At 45.5% G+C, this 16884-nt stretch overlaps 1 protein-coding gene across 4 annotated transcripts in view; it reads right to left on the reverse strand.

The window, feature by feature from the left end:
* Positions 1–16884, reverse strand: part of KLHL24 (kelch like family member 24) — a 512225-nt gene that overhangs the window by 326259 nt on the left and 169082 nt on the right. Inside the window, exon 2 of one of the 4 annotated variants that reach the window (XM_069213700.1) lies at positions 11821–11870. The exons of the other annotated variants lie outside the window; for them this stretch is intronic. The gene's annotated coding sequence lies outside the window, so the exon portion shown is untranslated. The remainder of the gene's footprint in view (positions 1–11820; positions 11871–16884) is intronic. 4 annotated transcript variants of the gene reach the window in all.

The following is a 16884-nucleotide window of genomic DNA, read 5'->3' on the forward strand; positions in this document are numbered from 1 at the left end:
GGGGTCTGGGCAGCCCAGTCCCAGAAAGGCAGAACAAAGCATTTCCTCTGAGAGCAGGGTGTTACACCCTCTCCCTTTGGAAATAGGTGTTACAGGCGGCTGGGGAGGGGTAGCCTCCCCCAGCCTCTAGAAATGTTTTGAAGGGCACAGATGGTGCCCTCCTTGCATAAGCCAGTCTACACCGGTTTAGGGAACCCCAGTCCCTGCTCTGGCGCGAAACTGAACAAAGGAAAGGGGAGTGACCACTCCCCTGTCCATCACCACCCCAGGGTTGGTCCCCAGAGCTCCTCTAGTGTGTCTCAGACCGCTGCCATCTTGTTTTCAGAGGTGTGGGGACACTCTGGAGGCCTCTGAGTGGCCAATGCCAACAGGTGACGTCAGAGACCCCTCCTGATAGGTGCATACCTGGGTAGGTAGCCAAACCTCCTCTCAGGGCTATTTAGGGTCTCTCCTGTGGGCTTCTCTTCAGATTATGACTTGCAAGAATCCACCAGGACTCCTCTGCACTTCTCTCTTCGACTTCTGCCAAGGATCGACCACTGACTGCTCCAGGATGCCTGCAAAACTGCAACAAAGTAGCCAGAAGACTACCAGCGACATTGTAGCACCTAATCCTGCTGGCTTTCTCAACTTTTTCCTGGTGGTGCATGCTCTGGGGGCTGCCTGCCTTCACCCTGCACTGGAAGCCACAAAGAAATCTCCTGTGGGTCGTCTGAATCTTCCCCCTGCTCCAGCAGGCACCAAACTACAGCCTCACCGGTACTCTGGGTCTCCTCTCATCCTGACGAGCATGGCCTCTGGAACACAGGTGGTGGACCCAAGAGACCCCGACTGTCCAATGGTCCAACTGCCCGAATTTGGATGAGATAAGTCCTTGCCTTCCCTCCCCAGACAGTAATCCTGTGCACTGTGTGATCTGCAGCTACAAGGGCTTCTGTGCACAGTTCCAAGAAATCCTGCATGCACAGCCGAGCCTAGGTCCCCAGCACTCCTTCATGCGATGCTCAGCTCCCTGAGTTGACCTCCGGTGTCGTGGAACCTCTCTTTGCAGTGTTGAGACGACCGCCATGTTCAGTCTTCTTGAACCCATGTTCCAGGACTCCTGTGGGTGCTTCCCTCCTTCCAGTGGGCTTTCTACGTTGCTGAGGGCTGACTCTGTCTCCCCTCCTGAGTGGTGACATCCTGGTCCTTTCTGGGCCCGGGCAGCACCCTTTTTCTTCAACTGTGACTCTTGCAGGTAGCAAGGCTTGTTTGCAGTACTTTGCTGAGGAAACCACCCTGCATCCACCAGCACACCGTGGGACATTTTCTGCACAAAGCAGAACCTCCCACCTCATTTCGTTGGTGCATAACCAGCATCTTCTTCCAACTGGTGTCAGTCATTTTGCACCTTCATCCGGGGTTTAGTGGGCTCCTGCCCCCCCGAACACTTTAGCGACTCTTGGACTTGGTCCCCCTCCTTTACAGATCTTCAGGTCCAGGAATCTGTCTTCAGTGCTTTGCAGTCTGGTGTGGTCCTTGCGAAATCCTCTATCACGACTTTAGTGTGTTTTAGGGGAAATAGTAGTACTTTACGCGTGCTTTCCTGGGTCCTGGGGTGGGGTCTCCTTTACACCCTTGGTGTTTTCTTACACTCCCAGCGACCCTCTACACACTACACTTGTCTAGGGGTGCATTTGTGGTTCGCATTTCACTTACTTAGCATATGGCTTGTGTTGCCCCTAGGCCTATTGCATTCTATTGTGTTTTACAGTGTTTGCACTACTTTCTGACTGTTTTACTTACCTGATTTGGTTATTTGTGTATATTTTGTGTATGTTACTTACCTTACGAAGGGAGTATATCCTCTGAGATATTTTTAGCACATTTTCACTAAACTAAAGTACCTTTATTTTTTGTAACCATGACGATTGTCTTTCTTTTGATATAGTACCTATATGATATAAGTGGTATTGCATAAGCTTTGCATGTCTCCTAGTTAAGCCTTGGCTGCTCTGCTATAGCTACCTCTATCAGCCTAAGCTGCTAGAACACTACTACACTCTTCTAATAAGGGATAACTGGAACTGGTATAAGGTGTAAGTACTATTGGTACACACTACAAACCAGGCCAGCCTCCTACAGCTGTACCAGGGCCTCTGATGCACACTAGCCTCATCACTCACCCATCTCATACTCCGGTTAGTAATCAGCGCCATAGGCAGGCCTGTGACAGGGAGACCCCGTGCTGAACAGCAGTCAGCATGGGGAGCTGCTGCTGACCGAAGAAAAGAGATAGGCAAAGCAAGAAGATGAACGCGCAGGACAGATGGAAGTAGCAGAAAGACAAGAATGGAAAAAAGGAGAGGGCACAAACAAGCAGGAGAGATCGAGGAAGAAATTAAAATGAGAGTGAAAGATTTAAGATGGGAGACAGGAGTATGTTTAATATTATAGAAAGAAAGGTGAAAGCAGGGAAGAGACACGTGTGATGAGAGGGAGTGAAATTGATTATGCTGTAGAAATAAGGGAAAGAACAAACAAGGCATTGTAATATGAGCCTGGACCAGTTTGCCAAGTGAGAACTCCTACTGGTGTGCACTGATAAAAAACTGAAAACTCCAATATGGTTAGCTCTTGATTGCCATTCCACTATTCTTCTATTCTCACTGTCTTCTTCAGTGTTTGCATGAATGTTTCTGCTTCAAAATGACTAGAGGTCAGCCTTGGGTAATTCAGCTGTGCTTACTCCATAGCCGCTTTGGGCATTAATGAAGATCTCTTTTGTAAAACGGGGCTGTTGTTAGCCATGTGTTTGGAATTCCTTGAAAAGCTATAACCTTTGCTAATTTGGATATGACTCTTTGGTTGCAGTGGTACTCATATCACACTTTCTGCTGTTTAACAGCAGGAGCCTTGGTTAACTACAGGTAGATATGGGTGTGTGGACTAGGTGGAGGCCAAAGCAGATGTCTCTGTCTGAGCTCCTACCCTTCTTTGGCTGAAATCCATCATCATTCCGGGTGCCTGAGATCGTCTACACCTGTTGCGGTGCTGCATCCCCATCGCCCCCATGTTGCCTGATGCAGTGAGGTCTGCAATGTGGTGTGATCGATCTACCAGGGGAATGGGGAATTTCCCATCAGGCCGACCCCATGGAGTGGCTCCCAATGTCAGAATGCCCTAAGTGAGGCCTCCCTGGGGTGCAGATGGACAGAGGTATCTCCAAGGGTCCAGGCCACCTCCTAGTGATAACTTTGGCATTGCGGTGCCGTCGGACCCTGCCTACTGTCACAGACGAGTTGGGTACAGCGATGTTGAGCGGGGCCCACTGCGGCCAATTCAACTGGGAGCAGTAAGCAGTATGGAGTCTAAGTTCCCTGAAGGTCCCTGCCAGAAAGTAAGGAGCAGTGTTGTAGGGCTGGGGGCCTGTCCTGTGCTCCAGTTGGAGTGTTAGGCCTGGGGAGAGTCCAGGCCCTTGCGTGCTGGGCCCTGCTTGGCGATTGGCCCCAGACAAAGAAGTTTGTGCAGTTGACACTGTGCTGTGAGCTGTGAGCCTGTGGTGGTTGGCCCAAGTGGGGGAGGTTTCTCTACTTGCCCGTGGGGCTTTGAGAGAGTTGAGGCCTGCCCAGGGGCCAGGACTGGAAAGTGGAGTAGCAGCAAGAGTAGACAACCCACTGGAGTACCGGGTGCGACATGGTGCGCTGGTGTGACACTTGGCGCCTTGGGCCTGGGTGGCTGAAGGGGCCCCATGCTTGCAATCAGAAACTTGGTGACTACTGTACTGGAACCGAGATGTCTCCCGCTACAGGTGAAGGGGGCAGGATGGGGCCGTGGCTGACTAGAGTCCTGGAGATGCATTGGCCAGCAAGTAGGGGCCTGATTTATTGGCAGCCTTGGGTGCGATTGGGAGGGGGTGACGCCATTGTGGGCTGCCTAACCTCAAAGCCATCCTTGACAAATATTCTGGCCAGTTTGAACGGATCTTGAGGCTATTCTGGACTCAAAAAACACCCAGGAATCTAAAATAGACGGGGTCTACCTGGAATGCTGGTCTGCTCCATGCGGATCATCAGTGGTAGGCGGAGAGGATGGATGACACCGAGCCCTCCTTGACTACAAAGCACCCAATGCTGCAAGATCTACAAACTCATCTGCAGGGGATGAGGGCTGACATCATCTCCTTCTAACAAAAAGCAATGGATGCAGAAGGGAGCTTGACGCACAATAATGTCTGCTTCTTGGGCTTCCCTGAGCACTCTGAGGACCCGAACATGGAACTTTTCCTTAGAAAAACTGATCAATGTCTACAGTTTTGTGTCGTATGGTGTCTAAATAGTTTTTGCTAAAGAGTGCACACTGCCTGGTGGGAAGTCCTCCTTTGCTGGGGGATCAGCTGCGGCCAGTGATAGCAAAGCTATTGAATTAACAAGACAGGGACATGATTCTCAAGTTCTTCTGAACGAAAGGCCACTGGCAGCTCGAGGGCAATACCATCACTGCGTATCTAGATTTCACTGCGGAGGTGCAGCTTGCCACAATTCTTATAAAGGGGTCAAATAGCAATTGCGGAGCTTAGGGGTGAAATATGTTCTTCTGTTGCCTGCTGAGCAGGGCGATTGATGGGTATTCCACTTCTTTCTAATTCTCAAGAATAACTCTGGTTGCACCCCAAGTGTCTGGAGGAGTGGCCTGCGATGGACTAGGGCCCCAAGGACTGGTTAGACCAGAGGTCGAACTTCAGGCATTCTGGAGAATGCGCAACAGGCCTAAGACTGAACAGGCAGCTAAGGAACGTGCACAAGAGGTGGAGGAGGTGTTGCAGCAGGCCCACACCCCTCTGCAATGTTGCATTCGTACTGAGCCTCCAACAACAGTTTGGACACCAATGAAACTACTGTATCCGTCAGTAATGAACCCCACGGCCCGGAGCTGACACCACGATTGGCAGATGATCTGTTATGATAAACCCTGACTCACAGGTGGTAAGCCTCGCACATACTTCCATGGGCCGGTCAAACTATTGGGGATTAAAGGGGGTTGAGGGTGATGGGAGGTGGCCACCTAGTTCACTACAGCTTGAGGGCCCAATATCATTGACTATAGTTTACCACACCCCTGTTCACTGTAATGGACTTGAGTTCTACACTTATTCTATTGTTCTTTTCCATTTGTTGCATTTATGTGGTGAGGCATTAGGGGTTTTCTCGGCCAAGAGGATGGGGGAGGGTTATTGTTTTTGCTGTTAGTATGGTATTGGAGCTGCACATGCATGCTTGCCTGGCTGTCATTCACACTATGGATATTCATTTACATGCTGGGGGGGAGGGAGGGAAAACCCACTATGAGGGGCTGACACACACTTGGGACACGACCTCCTCACTCTGAATGGCACTACACACTCTGCATGGGTAAACTTGAGAGGGCTGCGACTCCTGCATACAAACTCTTGACATGGATGTGCGGGCATGGCCACTCGAGTCAAGCAGTACCACATTCATACTTATCCTAAACGAGATGCAACTATGCAGCCTTCATGAAAGAGATGCACTTGACTTAAATGAAACTGCACAGACAAAATGGAGAGGCCAGGTTTATGCCACCACAGCCTTAGCATTTGCTAAAGAGGTTCTAGTCTGGATAGTCCCAGGAGTTCAATTTGTAGAGGAGTCACATAGGGTAGACCCAGAGGACAGATATGCAGTGGTGAAGTGATGTTTGGACCGCAGGCCTCTTGCAATGTAAGTTATTTACAATCCCAATACCGGTCATTCCACTTTCATGAACCTGCTGACGCCAGCTCTTTTACAAGATCCACATACTCCTACCATTTGGGGTGGGGATTTTAACTGCTTGTGAGGTATTAATATGGACCGCTCAGTCCCATGTCGGAGGGAGCCACCTGTTGCAGGACCATGCGTCACTTTCATGAATGGTTGACTAGTCGTAGAGTGTGTGATATGTGATGCCTCCAGCATTTGGAGAGTAGTGAGTTCTCTTTTGACTCCTCGGTGCACAATGTCCCACCCAACTTATAGCGGGCCCTGGCCTCAAAGCTGCTGGAGCTCTATAATGAAGAGTGGGTATCTTCCAGAAACACTCCATGAAGCTCTAATAGTGGTGCTTTCCAAACCAGGTGAGGACCCGCTGGATGTTCGCTCTTACTGCCCGCTATTATTATTGAATCCTGACTACTAGATCTTGGGGAAGGTTCTCTCAAATAGATTCCTCCCCATTGTTGGTAGGTTGGTCCACACTGAACAGAACAGGTTTATTTCTGGCCATAACACCTTCATTCATATTAATATCCATCTGCTTCTTCGTCGGGTGACAGCTAACCTGAAGAGTACAGAGCTGCAGGGGGAGATATCGCTTGATATCAAAAAAGCGTTCAATACCCGGGAATGTGACTATTTATTTGCAAACCTGAAGGAGATGCATGTGAGTACAGGATACCTTGGCTGGATCCGGGCCCTATATGGGCAGCCGTTGGCGAGAGTTAAGACAGGGCAACTGATATCTGACAGTTGCGATATTCAATGGGGCATCAGACATGGTTGCCCTTTTCACCATTGATCTTTGCCTAGGCCATAGAACCGCTAGCTTGTAAACTACACATGCAGGTGCAGCAGTGGGAGATTGAGGCGCAGGGGTTCATCATATGGTCTCCTTGTATGTTGATGAAGCTCTAGTCCACTTGCACGACGTCGGTGACTCGCTCCCAGTGCTGATGGAACAGTTGGATGATTTTCGGACAGTGTCGGGCCTCACAGTGAACTGGGCCAAGTCCTGCCTGTTCCCCCTACACTCGATTCCTGAGCACGATAGGGGGGGTCCCCAATCCCAGCTCCTGTGGCAGTTTGACACCTTCACATACCTGGGTATACAGATTTACCACACTGATAATGATCTCACTGATGTTTTGGGGTTGGTTTGAAGATCCATACCATCCTGGATGTCGCTCCCGTAATCTCCGCTGGGAGGCAATTTCCAAGATGCTTGTACTACCATGGCTCTTATACTTTTTTGCAGTCTTTCCACTTGCTCTTCCCATGCGTTTTTTTCACTGATATGAACACGTTTTTTACTGGAACTTATATGGGCTACGGGTAGGCGGCGAGTAGCTCTTGAGAAACTATACAGGCTGCCACATGAAGGTGGTCTCTGTGAACCCAATTATGAACTATACTATGTGGCAGCTCAGTTGCAGTCATGGAGGTTTGGCGCCTCCCGGAGGGGTTACACATCTATACTTAGTTGCCAACTCCCGCCTTCCCAGGCGAGACGTGCCATATGTGGGTCGCCCTGCGCTGCTGGCAGAAATACGTCCATGGTAAGAGAGACCACCCATGCACTCACCTTTGATCCTTGTTTGACATATAACAGCTCTATAGGGTGTTGGTAGTCATCACGACCTAGCATGCTGGAGGGAGGCGGGATTAGTACACATGGGAGACCTATTTTTTGAGGGAAGTCTGTAGTCCTTCCAGGAGCTCACTGATGCATAGGGTTTACAGTTGGGACAATTTCTAAAGTACAATGCTGTATATTATGCAATCACCTTGTATTGGAGCAGGGGCACACTGAGCCTTCCGGTGCATTGCCTCTCTACACGATGCTGTCTTATGGTGGCAAGCGCAAAGTTATAATGGTCTTTTACACAGTCTTGCTGGCTCACTGGCAAACGCTAACATTAAATTCAACAACCACTGGATGCTGGCCCTTCAGACGCACTTCTTGGACACACAGTGGGCCCAGGCCCTGCAGCAGGTTAAGTGGGTCTCCTGTAAAATGTGCTTTTGCTTCATCCAATTTAATTATCTGCACCAAACATATCTCACATGGTACCACACTGCACGCATTTATTCCACCACTCCTTCTGGATGCCCTAGATGCTAGATGTGTGATGCAGGCTTTCTCCATATGGTGTGGGAGTGTCCAGTGATGAGGCGGATGTGGGTAGAGATTGCTAGGACTACACCTGCACTGGCTGATTGTATACTTTTGGCCACCCCAGAATCTTGTTTTTTGGGCATTAGACCCAGGGCCAAGGGTGATAAATATATTTCATAGATTAACTGACTTCACAGTTATCCTATACAAGCGGCAAATAGCAATGGTGTGGAAGACCCCGGCTGCCCTGGATGTGCAGGGCTAGGTCCATATGTTGTTAAAGTGGTAAGGACCAAGGAAGACGTTCTAGCTGATCCCGCAGGTAGGTGGCTCTGGATAGAAGGTGAAGGCCTGTGATTCATAGATTCAGAACCTGGAAGTGAAGAACGACATGAGACCCCCTGAGGCACCATGTAACACACCTCTTCATGTCTTCCTTCCCCCAATTAGGCACTTGGGCTTTTAGTATTGAGGTATTGCGATCGCAACAGTCTTCAGGGAAGGGGGGGGTGACATCTCGGTATGGTGAGTTGATATGGATAAGTTGTGAGTGTGATTAGTAAACAGCTAGGGGCCAATGGGGTACCCTAGAATTGACTACCCTCTACATGGCACTTGTTGGTTATGGATGTGGTGGTATCTGATGGGTTGAGACTACATGCACACTCTAATGTTGCATATTCAATATTGGGGGCGGGACGGGTGTGTTAATGTGACTCCATTGGGTTTTTTCTTGTGTTGTATATTGTAAAACCAATAAAGAAATAGAAAAAAATACAGGTCGCTCCTCTCTTGTTTTATAGGCTATACTGCAAATTGTCTGAAAGATATTGCTCAGCAAGTTGAAGCAGAAAAGATGTATTACCTGAGGTGTATGTCTCTATAGTGGGAATCAAGTAAGTAGGGCTCAGTTTGGGACGGGAGCTCCTTATTATTTCTAGAAAGGGTACACCTATCCATTCTAACCCAAGGGGAGAAGCCCGAGTCCCTGCATCATTTTGTGACCCCGAACACAAGCCGTTTGCAACTGCAATCACTATGCTGTCGCATAAACTTACAATGTGACTTTTAAGGGTGATGTAGAATGCCCTTAGCAACATTCTTTTCATCGCAGTGGCCTTTAGAGTTCTGATCTGCAGAAGGGTCCTGCCACCATTTACACATTCATTTCTTAACAAGATGAGAATCTCTCCAAATAGGTTGGCACAGGCAAGGTCATTTAAACTCTGCAGGTGGCCTACCTTCCTGTCAGGTCAGCAGAGGTTGCGTCCTCTGCTCCTTTGAGAGTGGTTTGCACACGATATTACAAGATTCCTGTCTGCCTGATGGAGATTTCACTGCTACCAGAGCCTCTACCAGTGCGCCAAAGCAAAAATCTATTTTTGAAAAACAAAAAAATGGCTCTGTGACATCACAACCCGTGTGAAGGGTTACCACAAACAGAACGCACTAAGGTTCTGCTGGTCTAATACAAAAAGTGTATTTCCCCACCTCTGTGGGGAGCGTAAAGTTTGCATGGTAGCAAAGGATTTTTCATTATGGCACGTGCCAAATGACCGCCTGAGCAGTGTGTACTATGACTTTGTTTTAACCCCTTCGCTGCCAGGCCTTTTGCATCTCCTGTGCCAGGCCTTTTTTTGGCTATTTGGGGCAGTTCGCGCTTAGGCCCTCATAACTTTTTATCCTCATAAGCTAGCCAAGCCAAATTTGCGTCCTTTTTATCCAACATCCTAGGGATTCTAGAGGTACCCAGACTTTGTGGGTTGCCCTGAAGGAGGCCAAGAAATTAGCCAAAATACAGTGAAAAGTTTGTTTTTTTAAACAAAATGGAAAAAATGGCTGCAGAAGAAGGCTTGTGGTTCTTTCCCTGAAAATGGCATCAACAAAGGGTTTGCGGTGCTAAAATCACCAGCTTCCCAGCTTTCAGGAACAGGCAAACTTGAATCAGAAAACCCAATTTTGCAACACAAAATTTGCATTTTACTGGGACATACCCCATTTTTACAATTGTTTGTGCTTTCAGCCTCCTGCCAGTCAGTGACAGAAATGGGCGTGAAACCAATGCTGGATCCCAGAAACCTAAACATTTCTGAAATGAAGACACAATTCTGAATTCAGCAAGGGGTCATTTGTGTAGATCCTTCAAGGGTTTCCTACAGAAAATAACAACTGAAAAAGAAAAATATTGAAATTGAGGTGAAAAAAACTGCAATTTTTCTCTACGTTTTACTCTGTAACTTTTTCCTGCAATGTTAGATTTTTTAAAGCAAGATACCGTTACGTCTGCTGGACTCTTCTGGTTGCGGGGATATATAGGGCTTGTAGGTTCATCAAGAACCCTAGGTACCCAGAGCCAATAAATGAGCTGCACCCTGCAGTGCGTTTTCATTCGATGCCGGGTATACAGCAATTCATTTGCTGAAATATAAAAAGTGAAAAATAGCTATCAAGAAAACCTTTGTATTTCCAAAATGAACACAAGATAAGGTGTTGAGGAGCAGTGGTTATTTGCACATCTCTGAATTCCGGGGTGACCATACTAGCATGTGAATTACAGGGCATTTCTCAAATAGACGTCTTTTTTACACACTCTTTTATATTTGGAAGGAAAAAATGTAGGGAAAGACAAGGGGCAATAACACTTGTTTTGCTATTCTATGTTCCCCCAAGTCTCCCGATAAAAATGATACCTCACTTGTGTGGGTAGGCCTAGCGCCCGCGACAGGAAATGCCCCAAAAAACAACGTGGACACATCACATTTTTTTAAAGAAAACAGAGGTGTTTTTTGCAAAGTGCCTACCTGTAGATTTTGCCTCTTAGCTCAGCCTGCACCTAGGGAAACCTACCAAACCTGTGCATTTTTTAAAACTAGAGACCTAGGGGAATCTAAGATGGGGTGACTTGTGGGGCTCTGACCAGGTTCAGTTACCCAGAATCCTTTGCAAACCTCAGAATTTGGCCCAAAAAAACACGTTTTCCTCACATTTCGGTGACAGAAAGTTCTGAAATCTGAGAGGGGCCACAAATTTCCTTCCACCCAGCGTTCCCCCAAGTCTCCCGATAGATGATACCTCACTTGTGTGGGTAGGCTTAGCGCCCGTGACAGGAAATGCCCCAAAACACAACGTGGACACATCACAATTTTTGACAGAAAACAGAGGTGTTTTTTGCAAAGTGCCTACCTGTAGATTTTGCCTCTTAGCTCAGCCTGCACCTAGGGAAACCTACCAAACCTGTGCATTTTTTTAAACTAGAGACCTAGGGGAATCTAAGATGGGGTGACTTGTGGGGCTCTGACCAGGTTCAGTTACCCAGAATCCTTTGCAAACCTCAGAATTTGGCCCAAAAAAACACGTTTTCCTCACATTTCGGTGACAGAAAGTTCTGAAATCTGAGAGGGGCCACAAATTTCCTTCCACCCAGCGTTCCCCCAAGTCTCCCGATAGATGATACCTCACTTGTGTGGGTAGGCTTAGCGCCCGTGACAGGAAATGCCCCAAAACACAACGTGGACACATCACAATTTTTGACAGAAAACAGAGGTGTTTTTTGCAAAGTGCCTACCTGTAGATTTTGGCCTCTAGTTCAGCCGGCACCTAGGGAAACCTACCAAACCTGTGCATTTTAGAAAACTAGAGACCTAGGGGAATCCAAGATGGGGTGACTTGTGGGGCTCTGACCAGGTTCTGTTACCCAGAATCCTTTGCAAACATCAAAATTTTGCCAAAAAAACACTTTTTCCTCTCATTTCGGTGACAGAAAGTTCTGGAATCTGAGAGGAGCCACAAATTTCCTTTCACCCAGCGTTCCCCCAAGTCTCCCGATAAAAATGGTACCTCACTTGTGTGGGTAGGCCTAGCGCCCACGAAAGGAAATGGCCCAAAACACAATGTGGACATATCACATTTTTTCACAGAAAACAGAGGTGTTTTTTGCAAAGTGCCTACCTGTGGATTTTGGCCTCTAGCTCAGCCGGCCCCGGGGGTGCAGAAATGGCCTAAAATAAATTTGGGAACCGGTGCCTTGGACGAGGTCACCTCGTCCAAGGCACCTGAGAGGTTAAAAACAATATCATTGATGATACACGTTAACACTCAGAGCTTTAACTTTAAAAATGCACTCAATACATTTGATTTGCTAAGTGGAAATTGCAGTATTTACTTGTGCATATACTTTTATCGATTCAGTATGATTAAAATGATATCACGTGTAGCTATTTTAAGTACAGTTAACAGTTTCAAAGTGAATTGTAATTTACAAAAAGTAATATCACCAGCCTTTAATATTTCTAAGTGTGAGTATATTTATGTATTTGTTGTTTTTGCATAGATTTCATGCAGTATGAAAAACTCTTCAGAACGTTAATAGAGATGGCAAAGAAGCCAAGTAATTCGGTGATACGACACTGTACAAATAACAGAGCCTGTTACCCAAACACACGTGTTTTTGAGAAGACCTGGAATACTAAGATTTAGAAACAGGTACAGAAATAAAAGGGAACAGGGGATACGGTGTTAGGTACTTCACCAGGATAGTATTGCCTGGAGCAAAGAACAAATAAAGACTGACGTAAGCAACAAATTAAAACACTTACTCAAGGATTACAAAGATGACTCACCCACTCGTCTGAAATCAGAATCAACTTAAAACAAACTTTCATTAATGAAATCAGCCCCATACATCTAACACCATTACTGTCCACGAAAGCCTTTCAAGACAAAGTTCTGCCCCATATGCTAATGGATCTACCAACACCCATGTGGAAATAACGGACGCAGGACAGTTGAGAGGTCAGTTCAGCCACCCCCCAAATCAACAGACCTGGCAGAGAACCCTAAAATACTTCACCTCCACACTGGACTGTTGGCCAGTTATCATAAACCTATCCCTAATGGGAAAACAACTGTAGAGAAAACCCCATGTCGGGATGGAGAAAGGCTCCATGCATGACTCTGGAGAGTGTGTGTTTTGCCTGAAGTTTCCCATAGCAAGCTGTAGTGTTTTGACCCTCACCTCAGCATACATGATCAGAGAGAGCCCAGACAGCTGATGTGAAATGGAGGACTATTACAAACGGTCTAGGGTTCTTTGTATTGGGCCAGGTGGGACAATTTATAAGAGGAGGTAGGGGGTCCCTCTGAAGCTACATAGTTCTCCCATGCCCTTCCCTGGCCCACTATTCTCTGAAAGTGCTACTCTAACACGCTAACAGGTAGTTGAGTGGGACAGCATGCATATCTTTTGTGCCTTTGTTTTAGGTTTGTAAAGCACATAATGTTCATGGAGGAATTATTTGCATACAAATATTTCAGCAATATTAAATACAGTTAATGTAATTAACCATAGATCAAATTCCATAAATGAATAAATCTTCAAATAGCATGTAATATTTTTCCAGGAAAATGAAGTATTTTTATATATTCACTAATAATATATCCATCAATATACCAAAGCAATAAAGAGATGTTTTTGTGTTTTTATACAAATGCACAGGTGATCCCTCTAGTCCACAATCCCTTTACATATAAGGGACAGGAGGAGAGCACCAACACTCCTGACTCTCCAGCAACAAAAGGTTTGAGTCCTATGAGCAGTCTTTCAAACAATCTGAAATCACTCCTAAGGGACTCCAGCAGCTCATGCGAAGAATTGTGTCATGGAGAGTATAAGGTCGACGTTTTGGTCTCCCAAGGCTCAAACCATCTATGAGACCATCCTCAGGACAATGTGTCAAAGTGAATTAAATCACAATAATTGTTGCTCTACAACACAATAAACAACCCACATTAATAAAATGATAAACAACACTAAAAGGCAGCAGAATACCAATCCACGCTGTACATGCAAATGAATCGCCCACTTACAAGGCACCCCAAAAAAATAGCCTACATAAACCTCAGTGTAAAATGTGCATTTTTCACATCGTCTTAACATGCAGCACCAAATTTATATACACATATTTATATATGGAAAATGTTACTTGCCCTGTGTACATCTGTTCGTGGCATGTAGTGCTGCAGATTCACATGCTATGCATAGCTCTTCCGACATCTAGTTTTGGGCTCGGAGTGTTACAACTTGTTTTTCTTTGAAGAAGTCTTTTCGGAGTCACAGGATCGAGTGATTCCTCCTCTCGGTTACAGTGCGCATGGGCATCGACTCCATTGTTAGATTGTTTTCCCGCAAAAGGTGAAGGAAGGAGCGATAGAGTATAAGAATATAAAGAGATGTCCATGCAAGTGTAAATGTATCTACATATGTACAAATTATAAACTTAAACGACTACAGTCTTCTGGGGAGGAGGGAAGGTGCATGTGAATCTGCAGCACTACATGCCACGAACAGATGTACACTGGGTAAGTGACATTTTCCGTTCAATGAAATGTGTAGCTGCAGATGCACATGCTATTCATAGACTACAAAGCAGTCCATCCTCCCCAAAAATAGCGGTGGCTAGCCTGTAGGATTTGAAGTTGTTTGAAATAATGTTCTTAAGACAGCTTGGCCTACAGTGGCTTGTTGCTGTGAGAAAACATCAACACAATAGTGTTTTGTAAAGGTATGAGGAGAAGACCATGTGGCAGCTTTACATATATCAGCCATTGGTATGTTTCCTAAAAATGCCATTGACGCACCTTTCTTTCTTGTAGAATGTGCTCTAGAAGTGATCAAAAGGTGTCTTTTTGCTTTGATGTAGCATGTTTGTATGCATCTAACTATCCATCTTGCTAAGCCTTGTTAAAATATAGGATTGCCTTTATGTGGTTGTTGGAAAGCAACGAAAAGTTGTTTTATTTTCCTAAAATCTTTAGTTCGATCTATATAGTACATAAGAGCTCTTTCGAGATCTAGAATATGAAGAGCTCTTTCTGCAACTGAGTCTGGCTGTGGAAAGAAGACTGGCAATTCCACTGTTGGGTTGATGTGAAAAGAAGATACTACTTTTGGCCGAAATTTTGGATTTACTTTATGTTTGTGTACTTGGAAAAAAGGTTCCTCAATAGTGAACGCTTGTATTTCACTAACTCTTCGTAATGAAGTAATAGCGACAAGGAAGGCAACCTTCCATGTTAAAAGCTGAATTTGACAAGAGTGCTTGGGTTCAAAAGGTGGGCCCATGAGTCTGGTAAGTACAATATTTAGATTCCAAGAAGGAACAGGTGGTGTCCTAGGTGGAATAATGTGTTTTAATCCTTCCATGAAAGCTTTAATAACAGTGACTCTGAATAGAGAAGTGTGTTGAAAAGTTTGGAAGTGTGCAGATATTGCAGTAAGGTGGATTTTGATGGATGAGAAAGCTAAATTAGATTTTTGCAAATGAAGAGGGTAGCATACAATATTTTGTATAGATGCTGTAAATGGATCAGTATTTTTAGAATGACAGTAGTAAACAAATCTTTTCCATTTGTTAGCATAACATTGTCTGGTAGTAGGTTTACGTGCCTGTTTAAGCACTTCCATACATTCTAATGGAAGTTTTAGGTAAGTAAATTCTATGACTTCAGGAGCTAAATCGCTAACTTGAGAGCATTGGGGTGTGGGTGTCTGATTTGACCTTTGTTCTGTGTTAACAAATCTGGTCTGTTTGGTAGTTTGGAATGAGGTAGTACAGACAGGTCTAAGAGTGTTGCGTACCAATACTGACATGCTCATGTTGGGGCTGTGAGTATCATGGTGAGTGATGTTTGACGTAGTTTGCTGACCAGAAAGGGAAGGAGTGGGAGAGGGGGAAAAGCGTAAGCAAATATTCCTGACCAATTGATCCATAGAGCATTGCCCTTGGATAGGGGATGTAGGTGTCTGGATGCAAAGTTGTGGCATTTTGAGTTTTTGCTTGTTGCAAATAGATCTATTTCTGGTGTTCCCCACTTTTGAAAGTACTTTTGAAGTACTTGTGGGTGAATCTTCCATTTGTGAGTGTGTTGGTGATTCCTGCGTAGGAGATCTGCCAGCTAATTGTCTATCCCTGGAATGTATTCTGCTAATAAGTGAATGTGATTGTGACTTGCCCATTTCCATATTGTTTGGGCTAGTAGGGACAGTTGTGATGAATGTGTCCTGCCCTGTTTGTTGAGATAATACATCGTCGTCATGTTGTCTGTTTTTATTAGAACAGTCTTCTGTTTGAGAAGAGGTTGAAACGCTATTAGGGCAAGAAATACAGCTAATAATTCTAGGCGGTTTATGTGAAGCTGTTTCTGTTTGGGATCCCATTTCCCTTGAATGGTATGATTGTTGAGATGAGCTCCCAAACCTATCATTGATGTGCCTGTTGTGATTATGGTGTGAGCACAGGGTCTCAAAAGGGTCTTCATTAGATTGCTGAGATTCCACCATTGAAGGGACATATGTGTTTGGCGGTCCATCAACACTAGATCTTGAAGTTGACCGTGTGCCTGAGACCACTGTTGTGAGAGGCACTGTTGTAAGGGCCTCATGTTTAGTCTTGCATGTGAAACTATGGCTATGCAAGATGCCATCATCCCTAAAAATGTCATGATAAAACTTACAGTATATTGTTGATTTGGCTGTATGTGTGGAATGAGATTTTGGAAAGCTTGTATCCTTTGTGTATTTGGATATGCTAGGGCTTTTCGAGTATTTAAAATAGCACCTAGGGTAAGGTGCTGGTTGAAGGTGTGATTTTTGGTAATTGAGAGTGAACCCTAGTGTATGCAGGGTTTGTATCACATACTGAGTGTGTTTTTGGCATTGTGTAAAATTGCTTGATTTTATTAGCCAATCGTCTAGATATGGAAAGACGTGAATGTGTTGTCTTCTTAAGTAGGCTGCTACTACTGCTAGACATTTTGTGAACACCCTTGGAGCTGTTGTTATGCCGAATGACAAAACTTTGAACTGGTAATGTTTTCCTGCTATGACGAACCTTAGGTATTTTCTGTGAGCTGGATGGATGGGTATATAGAAATACGCATCTTTGAGGTCTAAAGCAGTAATGTAATCTTGTTTTTGAAGTAGTGGAATGACATGCTGCAGAGTTACCATTTGAA

This window comes from Pleurodeles waltl, chromosome 11, assembly GCF_031143425.1.
Source record: "Pleurodeles waltl isolate 20211129_DDA chromosome 11, aPleWal1.hap1.20221129, whole genome shotgun sequence".
NCBI lineage: Eukaryota > Metazoa > Chordata > Amphibia > Caudata > Salamandridae > Pleurodeles > Pleurodeles waltl.